Here is a 19,568-nt window from a genome sequence, read left to right on the forward strand (position 1 = left end):
ATTCACAGGGAGCCATAAGAAATCCACTTCTATCCCTCTGTGTTTGATTCTATACAGTAAATGAAGTATATCAAAAACAATATGTTGCCTAGAGTCTGAAGACATATCACCTGTGCTCACTAGCACACTGCTAGAGTCCCAGCAAACCACATACCTCCATATTAGTGCGTCCTCCACCCAGTTCAAGCCAGTAACATCACTACCAGCTCCCAGTATAAACTGCCACATCATCTGTAATTCTTTTACTCATCACCAAACTTATTTGTGGGAGAACAAATGCAGCAGCCGTTCTTTTATCTGACAGTGTTGACGCATCAGTAAATATCCTCACATGACCTGAGGACTTTCCCACTATATGAACCTGCTTTTAGTCGCCCCTCCTCCCTCGCCACAAGCTTCCTTTACAACATAACTTATAAAAAACAACTTTATTGACAATCAGCAATAACAATTACAGACAGTCTAGAAGAAGAATCACATGATCAAGGAGCAGAAGTTTATGGTTTTAATAGCTTTTACATTTTGGGAAAGTTTTAAAAACATTGTTTGGTTTTCTTTCTAAAGCGTTGAAAGGACGGCTTTGCATCAGAAAAGTAAGATCAGCAAATGAATCCATTAAAGTTCTTTTGCCTTGTTTGCAAAAGAAGCCAAACAACATTTGTGTCACAAAGAGAGACTTCAGAACAGATCAAAGATCACAAACATCAGGCACTGATGGAAACAGCCAAACACAGAAACAGAGGCACCAGCAGGTGAAGGAGGCCTGTTGTAGAAATGACTCTGAGTGCTCAGGTAGAAACGCATGAAGAACCAGTGCGTCTAATATTTGGAAACCAGTCTGTGTTTGAGCGTCCTGGATGAAACACAGATCATGTTGCAGAGCGAGGACGTCGTCTTTCCTCCCGAGTGTGTAACTACAGGACGTGTGCAGCAGGTTTAATCGTCCTCCTGACAGTTACTGATGAACGAGTCCTTCAGGGAGGCTCCAGGATCACTGTGGCTTTTACCAGCTGCTGCTAAACTGAGAGGTGTTGCTGCTTCATGTGTGAAGATGTTTGCATGGCTTTAACAGTGCAGACGTTCCTCATGTGCACCCATTTCATATGTTTTATTGTGATGTTTAGTAACATCTGCTTTCCTCCTTCAGGCAGACGATAAAGTGAGCTCAGCCTTAAACATGTGGAGAGAACGTTTGACCGACAGTCCTGGGACGACTGCAGAACAATGGTTTGTTTTTAATGATAAAGTTTCATAATGGAAATAAATGCTGAGCCTGTTTCATGATGTTGGCCCTGCAGCATCAGGCAGGATTAATACTGTAACAAACGTGTGTCACAGTTATAATGACTTTAAATGAAGACTTGGGTTGGATGGAGATGTCAGCTGGATTTGTGCTGACTGTCACTTTAAATGTTTTCAGTTCAGCTTCTAAATCTACTTTTGTATAATGTTTGCTGAGTTTTGCACTTCATGACGCTTTTAAGAAGAGCCAATAAATCCTGACTTTACACAAAAATAAAGGTTTAATGTGTTTAGTGTGACAGTGGAGGAGAGCGCACATAATAAGAGTCATTAACAGAATGGTGACAATTATAATCTGTCTCATTTTAGGAGCAGCTCACAGGCACAACAGACTACAGAGCAATCAAAGCACCAGTTAAACGTCCATGTGACCGGCTTACAGCCAATGAACAATCAGTCCCCACTGTCCCCACCAACATCACTGTACTGGAAAGACTGTGCTGCCATGGTCAGAGATGAACTGGTACTAAAATGTAAGGCAGCTGATGTGTGTGGCCTTAGCAGCACAAATGCATCACGGCTGCAACGCTGCAGTGTGTTTAAACATTTGAACATTTCTGTGGCTTCAAACCAGCAGCTGCTCTGTACTCAGTCGTGTTTGTGTGTCTGTCAAAGTGATTGTTGTCTTTAAAAAGCCTTTTGTGTTGAGTTTTGTGAGCAGTGCCGAGCTTCTCTGTAGTCTAAGCTGAGTCGATATATTTGATTCCATGTTTGGTGTGATTTTCAAAGTCAGCAGCAGCAAACCCATACGGTAAAAAAATACATTTTTCCTGGCCAAAATATATTTCAAATATATGGTAAATATATTTTGTATTTGTGATGCTCCAAAAAAATATATTTTTGAAATTGAAAATATATTTCTTTCAAACCAAAATACATTTCAAAACATATTTTAGGGTGAAGAAAATACATTTCCAACCTTACAGTAGAATGTATATCAAAGTATCCTTTATTTAAAATATATTTAGTGCAATAATGATGATAATGATAACAATACTAAAAGTAACATGTTTTATGCACATCTGCAAAAAACAGTTGGATTCAAACAAAACAGAGTCAAAGGTCTATCACGAATTAGGTTGTTTATTCATTTGCTTACAGTATTTCACATTACACAATATCTCACTATAATGTAGCGTTCATTGACTTTGAAATTATCTGTCAGTGATACAGTAAACAAGATACAACAACTGCTATGTACACTTTAGTTTTTGACAATATATACAATTTAGTACTTAAAGGAACACACTCCACTGTTTTGGAAATAGGCTCATTCTCCATCTCCCTCAGAGTTAAAAATGCAGCGTCTTCTTTCTAGATCCGTACGTTAATAGGGCTCTGGAGCGTGATCTTACGGGATGGGGCGTAGCCAGGATTTTTGGTCAAGGCGCCATATTAGCAGGCCAAACAAATGCTTGCTGTGTGGTCGGTTGTAATGTTAGATTGCACTACCGACAAAGGAATAAGCTTGAAAACAGGCTCTCTTTTCATTGTTTCCTCACCTGGAAGCATCATGAGGGAGCTTATGTGTTGGATGTTACCAAAAGAAGGCATCTAGCCTGGATAGCAGCTGCGAGACGAGCTGATATTCAGTTCTCTACCAGCCACAGATATCTGTTGGTGTGCTCCAGTATTTTCATTCAGGTAAGTTCTAAATAAGTTCATATTATTATTTATAGCCTGTTAATTTTATTTTCAATAGCACAAACTTAGAACAAACATGCAGAACTACCTTCTATTTATAGAGTTGCTAATTATTTGGCATTATTGCAGCAAACCAGCCTATGAAATGAATGAAACAAATCCTGACTGGGTTCCAACACTACACATGGGGCACTACGAAATCCCTGCTTCAAACTACATGCTACATACCACCATGCCAATCAGATTACTTCTTCCATGTGTGGGTAAAAAGGTGACCTTCCTGGATAAGATGGCAAAGGTTTGCTGCCTTTTGGTGAACATGTGCCCCAGTGTGGTAGTAAAACCAGGGAAAAATGCTCTTGTTAAATACTCTTAAGTCTTGTGCTGTTTATGTAGTGATAAGTTTTCAAAAGAGACAGTAAATTACAGAATGCTAGTAGTGGGTGATATTATACAAATGCTGTCATGATTTTATGTGAACATTTTGTCATTTGTAAACTATACATAACATTTTTTCTACATTGTAACTGATGTGATGTTCTACAAAGTGCTTTTAATTAAAAATAGGCAAACATTTCTTTGTTTCTTTATTCAATTTTTGAACAGTGGTATTTAGTAAGTACATATTCAGTAAATGCAAAGTATTTACATGGCCCCCTAAATTAAAACACTATGGGTTATTCAGAACAGAACTATGCTTGGAAAAATATTGTCCCATCAGTTGATCCAACTCCTCCACAGTAGCAGGTGGAACTTTTCTTTTTTGAGGATGGCTTCTTTTACCTGTCACAACGAATGGTCTGTTTATGTTTTGATCAAGAACCTTTTTTTGGGCAGCTGAAGAGGAGAAGTCTATCTTATGGCCAACCTCTGGCTGTATCTTGGTCATATTACCCAGCAAAACCCAGTATGCAGGTTCATCTGTAACAGTCCTTGTGCCACAGATCCTCACTGTTGCTTCTACATTAAACAGAAGAGCAGTGACATGGCTGCAAGTCTCCACGACTCTAGCCATACAGCTGCAGTGGGCGGCTTCAACCTTCCCTGTGATGCTCACAATGACCTGTGGCTGCAATGCTGCAATTCAGTCTTTAAGAGTGCAGGACCTGAAACACACACAGACAAAGTTCATTTAAAGACAAGAACTTTAATAAGCCAAGTCCGACACAAATGTGTTTTATTTACTTTCAAATCCATTTATCATAAATGTAACAAATAAAGTGTTTTTATGTATCCATCTATAGAACGCTGCATGTTATATTCTAAATCTGCATGTTTCTTTTTAGAAACCTATCAGCAAAAAATGAACCTAAAGTATGTAATGCAAGGATGTAATCACTTTCAAGAGGGAGAAAACATAAAGTTCAACTTTAAGTGACAATTATGGACACCTAATATGACAAGCAGATTCTGCAGGTCATTAATCAATGTATAAAACTAAAACAGAATGTATTTTTAGTGACACAGGACACAAACAAGGAAGCAAGATGTGTAATTAGGATTATTTATAATAAATATGAATTAATTAGGGCAATTTCTTTAACCATAAAGAATAACTAAATCCTTCAGGACAATGTCACATCAATGCACTGAACTCACTATGTTATCCCTCTAACAGAGCCTCTACATCAGGGGTGCCCAATCCCGGTCCTCGAGAGCTACTATCCTGCAGCTCTTAGATGCATCCTTGTTCCCACACACCTGAATCAAATGAATGGCTTGTTATCAGGCCTTTGCCAAACATGATGGCATGCTGAAGAGATCAAACCATTTGATTCAGCTGTGTTGGAGTAGGGATGCATCTAAAAGCTACAGGATAGTAGCTCTCGAGGACCGGGATTGGGCACCCCTGCTCTACATGTTCTCACTGTAATTTCCCCCTCACGAATGAATTTTTGCTAGCACTAATTCGAATGTTGGGGGGAATCAAACGCATTTTACTCGCAGTACTCAAGCTGACTTACCTTTGCTTGAATGACGGCGTACTCACAACGTGGAGGCTTAAAAATAGCCAAATCTTGTACCCAGTCCTTGGTGAATTGGATGTGCGCCTCCAGAGATTTATAATTGCGAAATTGGTGCGCCATGTATGCTCTGACTCCACAGACAAGGTATGAGAGTAGATCATGCTAAGTCAATAGCGGTTTGGTCTTCAGGGTTTCTACTCCACGGCTATATTTCATACGGGTCCACATTTCAACAATCAAGTACCGTCTCTTTGCATCTGGACAGAATCTGTCTCTATACCGTCATTTTCTTTTGAGCTACGTTTCAGAATGGTTCGTAGCAATCTTGTTTTGATTCGTGACCTGCCAAGATGGTGCTGCGCTCCCACAATGCATTGCGACATTACGTCAACTCCAAAGCCCTTTGCGTGCAGGAGTGTATGCGCATGCGCATTGCCACGGTGGTTTAAAAAATAAAGATATAATGAAAAGTAATTAATAAAAATTAAATATTTAAACATTCCCACAAATGTGCAATGAACGTGCAAAAACTCTCTTTAGTAGCTGTTACTGTTTCTTTCTTTCTTTCTTCTTTTTTTTTTTTGAAAAATAACGACGTCTCCGAGGCGCGAAATCTGACAGCGAGAGGAACGGCCGGATACAGGAGACGGGAAGAAACAAGCCGATTATGTTCGCGTTAATTAAGTGGTTGGAAGATGTAAAATTCTCAATTCTGCCAACTGAACATATACGAGATTTTAATGAGGATGAATAATTAGCCGGCATGGAGGAAACGGGCCTTTATTTCATGGAGTGGCGACAAGAAGCCAAGGCGGGTGGCCAGTCTAAGAAGCCTCCATCATCAAGCTAGCAGGTGCCTTTTCCCATATAATATTACTTTATTCTCGCTTATTTGGAACGGAAGCGTAGAGCTGCCACCCAGGCAAAAGAGAAATATAAGTATATCACGTTATAACGTGAAAAGTTTATCGTTCTAACAATATACTATCATGTTTGAACAACATGTTTGAACAACATTGTACGAAAAATGTACATAATTATCACGTCCGTACAATATTGTGCGAACGTGACAATTATGTATATTATAATAACGTGATATTATATTATACAAACATGAAAAGTATAATGTTAGAACAATAAACATTTCACGTCATAACGTGATATAGCTCTATTTTTCTTTTGCCTGGGTGGCAGCTCCACGCTTCCATAATTTGGTAATCAAAATATGTAACTTAATTAATTATATTGTGACGTACTTTTGCCTTTTCTTATTATTCTGCCTTCTCAATAACTATCAAAGCCTATTCACATTTAATTTGGCTTTCACAGAAATCCTACCTCTCCTTCTGGCTACAGAGTACTTACCAAGGTTAGAAACAAAGAACAGTTATGCTTTATTAATGTTCGCTAATTACAATGTTCCACATTTCCTTGCTTTTTAAGTCATTTTTAGGCTTTTTAGAGTTTTTGTTTTTTATTTTTTTAGCAGTAATGTTTCTGCCTATTTATTTCAGCCCATGAAATCGAATGCAGATCTTCCTAATGTGAGATTTACATAAATGTAAGTAATTTTGTTTGTCATTGTCATTAATGTTGTTGCTGTTGTTGTTTTTGTGCAGTTTGCAATCATATAAACCTAGCAAGCATCAGTCAGCACAGTGACTAACCTAAACAGATTCTTGCTTTATTCACATATATTATATGTAATTATATATACCTGCACATTGTACCTAGGGTTGCAGCCACTTGGCCCCACCCCATTGTTGTGACAGCCCTGATTGTACTTATACACTGCATCTGAACAGGGAACAGTCTGCCACATTAATGTATTTTTAAGTGACTTGTTTGTAATACATGAATTTGTTTCTTACAGATGTCAAAGTCTCAACCTCATGCTGCCCTCCCCCATCCTCCTAAAGTAAGTATTTGTTGTTGTGGTTTTTTATGCGGTGTCTGTGTCACATGCTAATCATAATTATTGAAATAACTGTTTTCTAACAGGTTTTCCAAAACACTAGTTATGTTTGTTGTCATTCAGACCAATACTACTGCTTAGACATTGTTTAGTGGTCATGCATGTTTGACAAGCTCGTTATGATACCAAAACAGTAGGCCTATCACAATAATCGATATATCGACTTAACACACAGTACATGTACATGACCTCAATAATTGTTGATGATGTAATTTATCTGCCATTATATTTACAAAAATAAAATATAATGATAACAAAACAATAACATTAAATATCATTGTTTTCTATTTGTTAGAAAATTTACTATTTATTCAAGTTTTTAAGGTATCTAATATTTTGATTCCTAATTTCAATGATCTAAATACTTTAAGAATTAGATGTTGGTTTGTCAATCGAAAGTGTGTAGATCTTGCATTATTATGGTGTTATATTATGATTATACATTCAAAGACATAAAATGATCTTAAAATGACAATGACATAACTTGTCGCAATTGTTTATGGGGCAATATACCGACCAACAAAAAGTCGTTATCGTAACAGGCCTTCAAAACAGACAGTTTTATGATTGATAAATTAAAAAAATAAATACATTTAATTTCTCTGAGATTCTCTAATATTCAGTTACAGTTCACAACACAGCTACCCGTACATGCAGTATTATACTGTAAATATAAATCTCTGCATTTAGCATCCCACTAGAAGCGTCACAGTTACTGCCTCTTTTTTTTTTTTTTTTTTACAAATACCTGTACTATCACTAACACATTTACTGTTTTACTTTTAGCCTGTGGATACAAATGCAGATTTCCTTAATGTAAGTTGTGCATTTTAATTACATCATGTTATTTTTATTATTATTTATTTATTTATTTATTTTACATTCAAATATTTCAAGCTTCTTGGTTAAAGAAGCTTGATTGCTAGTAGGTAAAGAATAGTTCACCTATAATTCATATTCCCAATTAATTTCTCACCTCTGATTGAATGCCTTTGTTTGTTTTCCTATAACAAAACATTTTTGCTGGATATATATGGTGAATTTATATGCATAGATACAGTCGTAGTGCTTGACACATGCAAACAGCAGTAGATGTACTAAAAAGGAAATAATTACAATCATGATGTTGATTGCTGATGTCAGTATATATATTTTAGAGGAATGTTTTGTTTTTCACCCAAAATAACTATATTGCTTCAGAAGAGATTTATTACCCTCTTATATATAGTTCTGTTTTTTGTTTGTTTTTGTTATTTTCAGGTTCAATGGTGCGTGTTCTTCTAATGGCCGCCTTCCCACTGGAGGTTTTGATCCACAGCAATTTAAAAGGTAATCAGCTTTGAAAGTCAGTTCAAATGGTTAGCTAATAGTACTTTAAAAAGCCTACAACTCTGTCACCAGTTTCTTTACCAAAAATTACCCATAAAAGTATCGCTCAATAGCATATAATTGTAGTTCAAATGTTTAGTTGTACAAATATCAAATTTTTGGAAATCTAAAACTAGTCAAACACTCAAATGTTCATGCTTTTTATAGGAGGACAGAGCAAAACGGACATCGGCGCAGAGTGAAGAACTGCCCTTGATAAGGACACTATGACAGCCATATATAGTAAGTGAAGACTTTCTGTGTATCTAAAATTGCATACAGCACAAGTAACTTACTTTGCAACCATTAAAATAGGTTGTAAAGTAAGTTACCAATACAAATAGGTGATGATGCATTGTAGTGGTTGGTCTCAGACAAAGAAGGTCAACAGATTTATGAATGCTGGAAGGTAAGGAGAGACGACCAAAAGGGGTGTTAGCATTACTGTAATGTGAACTGGATAGACTTCCCATCTAGGAAAAAAAAGAGGTAAAATTATGCGTAAAATATATCTGTATTAATATCTGTATCTGTATAAACAGAAATATCTGTTTGCTAAATGAAGCCAGCTAACATAAATCACATTTTTATTTTAACTCTGATAAAAGTAATAGAACTGTGACTTTTGTTTGTTACAGTGGGGGTAAGGAAGGGGTTTCCCAGCGTGTCCAGAAGGGCTTTGAGGATTGCCGTGAAAGCTGGGGGAACTGAGACTGCTGGAAAAGGAAAAGAAATTACATTTTAAGTATGCTGACTTATGTTCATACAATCACACACACATATACACATACACACACATATGTGTGTGTGTGTGTGTACATATATATATATATATATATATATATATATATATATATATATATATATATATATATATATATATATACTAGGGGTGCAACGATACACAAAATTCACGGTTCGGTTCGGTTCGATACTTTGGTGTCACGGTTCGATATTTTTTCGATACAAAAAAATGTTCATGCATTTTTAATTTGTCATTTATTAAAATTATAAATATATATTTTAACTCAAAAGTACAGTTTTTAAATTTAACCCTAACCCTTGTGCGTGTTTTTTATTTTGACAGCGAATGCGCACCTGCGGACCACTTATGTGCAGCCCTGGTTATTTAGCTCGTCATATTGCAGCCACAGAAATTCTTTTGTCCATGAAACCATAAAGCTGCACCTTCTTTTTGCCTTATAGTCTGATTTGTCATAACTTCTCCGTTTTGTGGTAAGCTTTTCTTTGGCTGTCACTTCTTCACCCTGACCTGTCTTATTTGGCTCAGCAGAACTGAAATGCTTTTACACGCTCACTCACATAAGCTCAGCGATTCTCTGCGCGATCAACCTCTCACATGTTTAAGCTGCGGGAGATTTCACTTGTCATGTTTGCATAGTAAGCTAACGATTAATAAGACGATGTCAGAGGAATTGGTGCACAAATTATCATCACTCACAGATCAGTGCTGTCGCTCTCTATACACAGTTCACACGATTGCAAAGTGAAAGCAAAAAAACAAGCGCAAATTCAAACGCGACTTCAATATGTCACATATTGACAGTGGCTCACCGATGCCAATGACATAATTACCCAGCTACATTTCTGAAAGAATGCAAAAGCATTGACATATATTTTTCCTACAATAGCCCGACGGGCAGGGAAGAGATAGATTTTGGTAGCCCGACTGAAAAAAATCGCTAGCTCCGGGACGTCGGGCTAGCGATATTGCAAGCCCTGTATCTGATTGAGGAATCACTCATCTTTGGAAAAGAGAGTTTATTACAGAGAAATGGCTCTTTCCAAAATAAAAGCTATACTATCCGCTTCTTCTGGGCTATATTCTCAGCAGCATAAGGAGAATCATGTGCTAACAGCTGTCTAAATGACTCGGCTAAAGTTAGTAGCATGCTTGTTGTTTTGGTCTTTGCACTAGGATGATGTCGGTGTAAATGTGCAGTCATATTCGTTGTGTTCCCACTAGTGCTTTCAGGTTAATCTCGTTGAAATGACCTTAACGCCACAACACGGCAAATCTCCGTTAACGAGCTACCGCCGATCGCTCCGTGCGTGGGGCTAGACGGCCAACACGTTAACGAGCTAACTGCACTAGCACACTAGTTCCCACCCATGTAATTGAGCATTGCATGGCACATCCAACATACTGTTTTACTTTAGTCCATGACTCGCTTACCTTCAGGGTCATACGTCACATGAAAACCAAAATAATTCCAAACGCCAGATCTGAATGAGGGTGGGGGAGGTCCATGTTGTAAGGAGAGCTTAACTTCTGTCTCGCTAGCTTGCCCTGCGCTCTTCCTCCTGACTATGCTGTCTGTGTTGAGCGCTCAGTGGATCTGCGCTCGACAGTGCAGCCTAGGCGGAGTAGTCGAACACAGATTCACTGAGCGCTCAACACAGACAGCATCGTCAGAAGGAAAATTGATAAAATAAATTACAAATGTTGTATTGTTCGATACATATGTGTACTGAACCGAAAGCACTGTATCGAACGGTTCAATATCGATACGAATATCGTTGCACCCCTAATATATGTGTATATATATATATATGTGTGTGTGTGTGTGTGTGTGTGTGTGTTTCTGTGGTTCAGCATTATGATGCTGAACCACATCATAATGAATAAATGGACCCCTAATATATACACATATATGTATATGTGTGTGTGTGTTTCTTTTAGAATGTTTAAGTATGTAATGAGAATAAACTTATAAAATGAATATTCCTTGCTTGATTGATATGCTATATGTATGTTTTAAACATCAAATAAAGATTTCTTTCAGATGTTACATGTGAATGTGTTTTCTTAGAAATATATGAAGGGTTAAATTTATATTTTTTTGAATGATGTTAAATACATTTAAAATGTATTTTAAAATATATTTTTTTACCGTATGGGCAAAGCTACACCAGAGGGTTGTGCTGTGTAACAGGTTGGTGCAGGTGGTGTTATCTACATTTGAACATTAGGCAACAGTCTCATGAAGACACTTTCTATTGTTCACTAAAGACCAACAATAACAGAGACAAAGGGAGAGCAGCAGAACTAGTGCTAACAATTAGCACTGCTAGCCTGCCCACCAACACCAGCTAATGTTCTAAAAACGATGATCAATGATTTTGCTGTAACGGCTCCAGCTGTCTGTGTCAGGGACACGTTGGAGATGAAGTGAGTGATCCAGTGACAAAGGTTTGGAAACCTGCAGTCAGCTGAGACTAAAGGAGTCACCTGACCGAGAGACCAAATGTTTCACTGAGAACGTCCAGATGAACAGAATCAACCTTTGGGATAATCTGTTCCACACATCCATGTTTCACTTACTGCATTATATTTCCTCATTGCTGTGCACACAGGCCTGTGGCTTATAACCAACTCCAAGTTCAGACTCAGAGGCTGCTGAAGCTGTTTTCTGGAACAGAGACGTGTTGGATATAAAACCAACTCTTCTTTATGTGTCAGCACTGAGGAAAGGAGCAGCTTCGTTTCTAAGTGTATGAAGGACTGTAGCAGTGTGTGTGTGAGCTTTATTTCACAGACAGAACCATGTCAAAAACACAACTTCAGGTAAAAACAATACAAAATCAAAGAGTCTGATCAGAAGGATTAAACAGAGGAGTGTGGGACTGTTTTTAACAGACAGCAGGTTAAGCCAGGCTGGAGGAGTAAACTGAGCCTCGGTGTGAGCAGCAGTGTGTTTGACAGGAAGCTGAGATAAACAGTCTGGAGCCCATTTAGTGCTTCATATGAAAGTGTGAGGATTTGAAAGCAAATCTAAAATCAAGCAGGAGTCAGTGTGAGAATGATTTGTGCTTTTCCTCAGTCAGATGCTGGGAGTTTCAGTTCATCCATGTTCAGCGTGCTGTGCTTTGTGTAACAGGAGAATATGACAGTATAAATCAAGTCTTCATGTCACTGAAAGCCTCCACAGTCTGCTATGGAGGTGCATCAGTTTGGATTTACAAGAAGAACATTTCTTAAACCTGCCACAAGATGGCGCTCCAACAGAAGGGATGTCCACAGTGTAACACAGACACAGGAGTTAGTACTGCAGAGGTCAGAGGTCAGCTTGCTGACAAACCATTTGAAACAGTTTGGAGCTAAAAGCACAACAGCAGAGGAAAGAAGAGACACTGCAGAGATGATGCAAAATATTGTGTTTTGTTCTCAGCTGTCAAAAAGTGTAACACACGTGTTCCAGCACAGCCTTTGTGTACTTTCACTTCTCCATACTGTCCATTGGAAATCCTGTTTGTTACTTTTTGATTTCAGTCCATGTGTCCAAAGCAAACTTCTGTCCCACACTTTCTCTGCTGACTCTTCACCGATGCTCAGATGATCTCAGATGATTTCACCAGAACTCATCAAAATTCGGGCTCCACAGAAACCCAGACGTCACTAAACAAGCGTAACAAGCAAAGTGAAAACTGGTCGTTCGGCTTTATTGACCAAAGATAAGCTCACATGTCACCTCATGACACAGACACTTATTTCCACAGCATGCACGAGGACTGACAATAAGTGTCTATAAAGCCACTTCTATCTGCCACACCTGTGCTTCTGTCATGGTTGCTCTCCTCTCACTCTGTCATTTATCCACAGTCTGCCTCCCTCTGCTCCGTCAGCTGACGTCCTCTCTACACCACCTGCTGTGTTTTATCCTGCAAAAACACATTTAAGAAGCGTTGCACCGAGTAACGGGAGGAACTGCTATAAAATCCATTTAAAGGAGGTGGTGCTGAGTGCTGTGACTGGGGTCCCACCACTGACATCACGGGTGGAGGACATGTTGGAAAACTGCTACAAAGTGCTGTGCAGCCAGCAGAGCTTACAGTCTGTCCTGTGTGTCATACAGGCTCTCACACTTAGTGTTTCTGTGACACATTGAAGAGAAGTTTGTGTTGTTCACAGTTGTGCTTGTACTGAGTGACAGCTGACATGACCTAACAGGAATAATGTGTCTGTGCTGAATGAGAAGTAACACACAATGAAGTCTTGATGCATCTCAATCATCCAGGAAAGTGAGTCTGTTGCTTCTGTTCATCTGGACGCAGCGTTTTGTGGGAGAAACGTGTCGTCATCATCAGGTGACGTCTTCAGTCTCAGCTGCAGGTTTCAGTCTTACAAACAGGACATTTGCATAAAGACTGAAAGCAGCTGCAGGAACGATGGGCTGGGAGCTCCGTTCCTTCATCTTAATTATGCAGATTCTCAGGACCATTGATCAACAACCACTGATCCATGTCCATGAGTCCCATTCACAGAGATGTGGGAATGGCTGCAGTCACAGCATGTAAGATGGAAATAAATGAGAAGTATTTAGCTGAAGTGGATTTGATTTATGTTAGTTCTTTTTTAACTTGTAGTTCTACATTGGAAGATTATTGTGATATTGAAATATAAAAATACATTTATATTCTATTATTTTCTCAAAATAAGCGTCACACTCGTGGAAGCCGGTGTAGCCGCCGAAACGCCTGCATTTATGGAGACTTTCAGCCCCAGGTAGGCCAGTTATGGATCTTGGGATCCACATTATGTCAGCAGCTGTTCTCCACCGTGAACTGTGTTCAAACAAACACGCTCACGCCTCACAGACGACAGCTTACAGTCCTGTAGAGATAAAGTGACTTCGTACAGCCCCGTCTTCAGTCTTGTGGAGATGATCTCGACGCTTTGGTGGATGTTACTAGCTCCTGTGCAGTATTTTGTAAAGACATGATTATACCCCGTAAGCGCGTTAAAATTTACGCTAACAATAAGCCATGGGTCACTAAAAGTGTCAAATCCTGTTTAAGGAAAAAGAGACAGGCCTTTAAAGAGGGGCTGTTACCGATTTTCAGACAGCTACCAAGGAAATGAAAATCGAGATGTTGAAAGCAAAACAGACAAAAACCTTCTTGAAAGCAAATTTGCTGCAAAAACTTTTGGGTCTGCCTGGACTTGTATGAAAACCATAGCAGGGTTTCAAAATCCCCAGAGCAGCAGTCAGGTCATTTTAGATGTTTTAATTCAGACAGAGATTTTCAAATGCTTTAAACATGTTTTATGCTCGTTTTAGTTCTTCTGATTTCAGCGAGGATATTTGGGAACTGAAACAGAAACTGAGAGATACTCAGCACTTTATCATTGAACTCAGCGATGTTAAAAAGGCCTTTCATACAGTCAATGTGAACAAGAGCCAGGTCCTGATAATATTAGTGGCCGCCTAATTAAACCTTGTGCTGATGAACTCAGGCCTATATTTCAGGTTATTTTTAACAAATCCTTGCAAACACAACATGTGCCCTCTCTTTGCAAAGAAGCAGTCGTGGTTCCTGTCCCTAAATCTAAACGACTTCAGGCCTGTTGCCTCACTTCAGTTGTCATGAAAGTCTTTGAAAAAATCATCAGAAATGTGATTATGAAGAGACTGAAGGTCAGCTGGATCCAATGCAGTTTGCATACAGGCCCAACAGAGGAGTGGAGGACGCACTTTTGACTTTACTAAATCTGATTCTTAAACATGTAGAGAGTAAAGGGACTTTTGCAAGACTTCTTTTCATTGATTTTTCTTCGGCTTTTAATACAACACAGCCCCATATTTTAATTAAAAGACTTTTAGAACAGTTTGAAATCAGGAAAAACCTGCTGGGCTGGATTTTAGATTTTCTAACTGACAGGTCACAAAGAGTGAGAATAAATGGGGTTCTGTCTGACCCAGTGTTCTCCTCCACAGGTTCTCCTCAAGGCTGCGTCCTATCGCCCTTATTATTCACTCTCTATACAAACATGTGTCAGGGCAGACATGAAAACAGGGTCATTATTAAATATGCAGATGACTCTGTTATTGTCAGCTTACTGAAAGAGGGTGAAACTAACCACGGCCCAGTCATTGATGACTTTGTTCAGTGGTGGGAGGAGTCTTATCTCCAGCTGAACATATCTAAAACAAAAGACATGGTTGTTGATTTTAGGAAACAACAAAATGGGCACGGAGTCACTTTAATTAAAGGTCAGAAAATAGAGCAAGTACAATCATATAAATATCTTGGGACCATAATCAATGAAAAACTGAACTTTGATCAAAATTGCAAATCAGTTTGTAAAAAGGGTCACCAGCACCTTTATTGCCTTAGGAAACTTGTTCATTTCCACATTGACCAAAAAATGTTAACTTTGTTTATCGTTCTTTTATTGAGTCTGTTTTATCCTTTTGTTTGGTGGCATGGTTCGGTCAGACCTCTGTCACAGAGAAAAACTCTCTGAATCAGATAGTGAGATGGTCCAGTCGTCTGATAGGTGAGCCACAGTCTTGTTTAGCCTCCCTGTACTCTGAGCAGGTACAGAGGATGGCTTTATCAATCCTTAAAAATGGTTCCCATCCTCTAAGGGGTGAATTTCAGCTTCTTCCCTCAGGACGGAGGTTTCTATTTCCGAGATGCAGGACAAAGCGTTATAAAAACAGCTTTGTCCCCGTTGCTGTCACTGAATTAAATAAGAACTGATTTTGATTCGAAATATTAAAGTATGTGTCACAGTGAGCTTTATATATTTACTAGGTATGTGTGTTTTTAAAGGGATGTCAAATGCTGTCATTTGTCTGTAAAGCAAATTTACCTTGCCTTTGGGTATAAATAAAGTTACCTTACCTGCAGACGCTGTGCGCAGAGGTTCAGGAGCAGAAGTCCCGTTGTAAACATATCACGGCAGACCCGACGATGTTTGCATGAACGCGCTTTTTTTAAAAGTCAGGTCAAGGCTCCAAAAGCCCAAAGGCGATATAACAGTTTGTGTTTGCTACATGGATCATTGTAGTTCAGCTTTCCTTTGTTATATTTCTTTAAGAGCTCAAAATGTGTTCATTACATAAATCAAATGTAATTTTCTCTGTAGCACTTCATGGATTTCATAAGCAACACACTGTAGTTGTTCACACAAAGCATAAAGGTAAAAACAATATACACAGTGTTATCTTCATTTTAGATGTCACAAAGTATTTGCGGCTCCCAGTGTTTTCCCGAACCCTGACCCTTTGCGTGGAAACCGGGTCCAAAAGGCTCTTTGGGTGTTAAAGGTTGCTGACCCCTGCACTAGGCCCAACTGACACATATATTTGATTCCAAATACAAAAAATAATGTGTAACCTGCTGGAAGAATGTAGGAGGTTGAGACAGGATCTCAACACTTGGTGTCTGCAACAAAAGACAACAATATGTGGGCCGATCGTGGCTCAAGAGTCGGCAGCTCGTCTTGTAATCGGAAGGTTGCCGGTTCGAGCCCCGGCTCGGACAGTCTCGGTCGTTGTGTCCTTGGGCAAAAAAGCACTTTGGGGTCCTTAGGGACGAGTAAAGCGCTCTACAAATACAGGCCATGTAATGGCAGAAACATTCTCTAGTGTAAATCCTGACTAGTTCATTAACTACAGATCAGTTTCAGTGAACATTATTCACAGAGGGATCTGAGTTCCTTATACCAGACTCTACAGAAACTGTAACACTGTGCAGCTCTGCGACTCAACAATATGACAACAATGTAACACACACTAGAATCATCAAATAAAGCCCCACTAACCACTAGAACTAGAACTAACTAACTAGCACTGGACACTTGCATATTAGAGATTTCTACCACCATAGGAGGCGAGATATCATCCTTGAACCAGAGCATCCAGCCCTCAATTTCGGACATAAAAAGCGACGTGGCCAGGCATGATAACACTTTGACTGAACTGCAGGACTGTGCCTCGAACCACTCTGACACCATCGCCACTCTCCAGGCCACTGTGGAGCGTTTGTCTGCGGAGGTAAAGAAGTTAGATGAGAGATGTGGAGCTCTTGAGGCACTCCAGGAGGAATCATTTAAGAACTGCAGGAATACCAGAAGGCACAGAGGGACCCAAGATGACTGAGTTGGTTCACACCTGTTGGCGGAGGCGCTATCTCTCGAGGAGAAGCCACTCATCGATCGAGCACATAGAGTGAATCGCCAGCGTCCCAAACAAAGTCATCTTCCTCGGCCCATCATCTTGAGATTGCACTACTACCACATTGGTGAGGAAATTCTGCTGAAAGCTGCAGAGAACAAGAACCTGATGTATAAGGGTTTTTAAAATAAACATCCTCCAGATTTCCCTCCCTCTGTTGGAAACGCAGAGCCGTTAACTCTACAGAAACTTTTTTTTGGTGTTCTTTATTACATTTTTTACGGCGTCTTTGTCCGGAGAGCGCGTGGAGGTCCGACCTCCCATTGTTTCCCATTGTCTCCCATTGCATAATTAATTACATAATTAATTATGCAACCATAATTAAATGGTTACATCCATCTTTAAACGTCCACACTGATGAAGCAACGACAGGTTTGAACCCTCTGTGTTTAACATCACTGGGGCTGCGCTGTGACCATGATCATATCCTATCGTCCTGCACACCTCTGTTGCTTGTGCAGCTCGCACACAAGAATTTCACCCACATGTGCTGTACCAGTGTACCTGCACATGTGATGTGACAACAAAAGTGATTTGATTTGATAAACATCTATATCACAACAATTTGACATTTTCTGTGACTTTTCTGAATCTCGGGCAGATGAACTTCCCTGAAGTGTTTCCAGCTGGGCGTCGAGTGTTTGACCGACGCATGAAATGACACGTTTGTGAGTATTTGTGAGTATTTATCACACGTCGTGCTGCGGGGAAAAGCCTGAGAAATCCCAGAGAAGCTTCCTTCCTGCCAGTATACGAGCCCACCAACAGAGACAGGACCAGTTCATCCTCCATCACTTACTGTGTGCACACGTAGCAAATGTTAAAGTTCAAATGGTGGTTTTGTTTGCAGGGACTGTGAGTGGATGGAGATCCTGGTCCTCCTCAGCTGTGAGTTCTTCCTCTGTCATGAGAACCTCAGGGGGAGAACATGTGCTCACTCTCAGCTGCTTTAACAGGAAAGAAGCTCTTTTAGATCAAAGCTGAGAAACTGTTTGTAACAGCGAACTCTGTCACCTTTCTCTCCTCAGCCTGCTGCTGTCAGGCCCATGAAGCTCTGCTGTAAAGGCTTCCATGTCCCAGGCTTCACCTTTACCTGCTGACCAACGGGAGGCGTGGCCAAAACAGCGATGGGGAGTGGAGCAGCAGGTAGCAGAGGTGAGCCTCTTGTATGCAGCCTGTTATCTGTGGGACCAGGGAGGACGTGACAGCAGATGTTGCTGATTCAACATCTGTGTGACAGCTGGAGCAGCACAGTCTGTAGGAAACATCTGTGCATGTAGGAGACACCAAGGTTTACATGGTGGAAGCAGACGACTGACTCAAGCAGCCTCACATCACAGGCTGCTGGCTACAAGCACATGACCACAGTGACTGGTTTCACTGGTGTCTGTCCCAGTCTGTGGCAGAGACACAGGAAGTCACAGACAGCCTGCACACAGCGTTTCCTCTGGAGTGTGTTTCACACCCTGTTTGTGTTTCTCACTAACATGTTGTAGTTCTTCCTGCACACAGCAGCACTTTGATCATTTCTCCTGCTTTTCTTCCTTTTCTAGCTTTTATACACTGACAGTAACACAAAACTCCAAAGTCATCATTTGAGGAGCTTCTTAAGAGTTTCTGTGAGTTTAGTGAAGTCAGCCTCTCAACAATAAGTGTGTGTGTGTTGATTATCTAATGTTCAGAGAGGACTGCACTGATGTAGCATCCAGGTGAGCAGCTTATGAGCCTACAGGGGAAATTTAGCTGTATTATTGTTGTTTAAATGTAATAATTTATGATTTCATGTTCCAATATTTCACTTTTCCCAACGTTTGTTATCATTTGGTCTGAAAACCATGACAAACAGCAGTGTTACAGTTGTTAGCATTAGCTGCTATAGAGCACTCAGTCGCTATATTGGTGTTAGCGACATGAACATATCTGAGCTAACTGTGTGTTCCAGATGTGCAGCAAACCCAACTGTCCCTGTGTTTTCCTGCTGTAGACATTATCCCCATGATGCTGACGTCCTCTGGTGGGACGAGCTCACACGTTTATGGATTCAGATGCTAACTGGACCAGACTGGTGTCAACCTTTGTGCTATAGAAGCAAATCAAAGAAGAACCAGTTGAACCTGAGCTGTCTGTAGTGGTGACACCAACACCATGTCACCTGCACATGCTGACCCAGGGTCAGTGTTGAACCTATAAGCTGTGTCCTCACAGTTCAATATGTCCTCACTGCACAGGTCAATGACATCAGAGCTGTAATGTTGTTCCCGTCTCACTAAAACTTCTGGCATAAGGTGACTTTTCTGGGTGATTCCTACTCCAGGGTCACCAGTT

At 39.9% G+C, this 19,568-nt stretch overlaps 1 long non-coding RNA gene across 2 annotated transcripts; it reads left to right on the plus strand.

Annotated features, from left to right (window-relative positions):
* The first annotated feature begins 5,692 nt into the window (after positions 1–5,692).
* Positions 5,693–8,917, plus strand: LOC146640588 (uncharacterized). 2 transcript variants are annotated; one of them, XR_014909995.1, is made up of 8 exons: positions 5,693–5,766; positions 6,243–6,282; positions 6,428–6,474; positions 6,787–6,831; positions 7,675–7,704; positions 8,149–8,217; positions 8,425–8,499; positions 8,895–8,917. It is a non-coding gene; the product is annotated as an uncharacterized LOC146640588 (long non-coding RNA). The 2 variants fall into 2 exon arrangements; XR_014909994.1 differs by lacking the exon at positions 8,895–8,917 and having other exon boundaries at positions 8,425–8,888.
* The last annotated feature ends 10,651 nt before the right edge of the window (positions 8,918–19,568 follow it).

This window comes from Rhamphochromis longiceps, unplaced genomic scaffold (assembly GCF_057381845.1).
Source record: "Rhamphochromis longiceps isolate RC_006_pf unplaced genomic scaffold, R_longiceps_female_GT1.1 unmapped_scaffold_4, whole genome shotgun sequence".
Lineage (NCBI taxonomy): Eukaryota > Metazoa > Chordata > Actinopteri > Cichliformes > Cichlidae > Rhamphochromis > Rhamphochromis longiceps.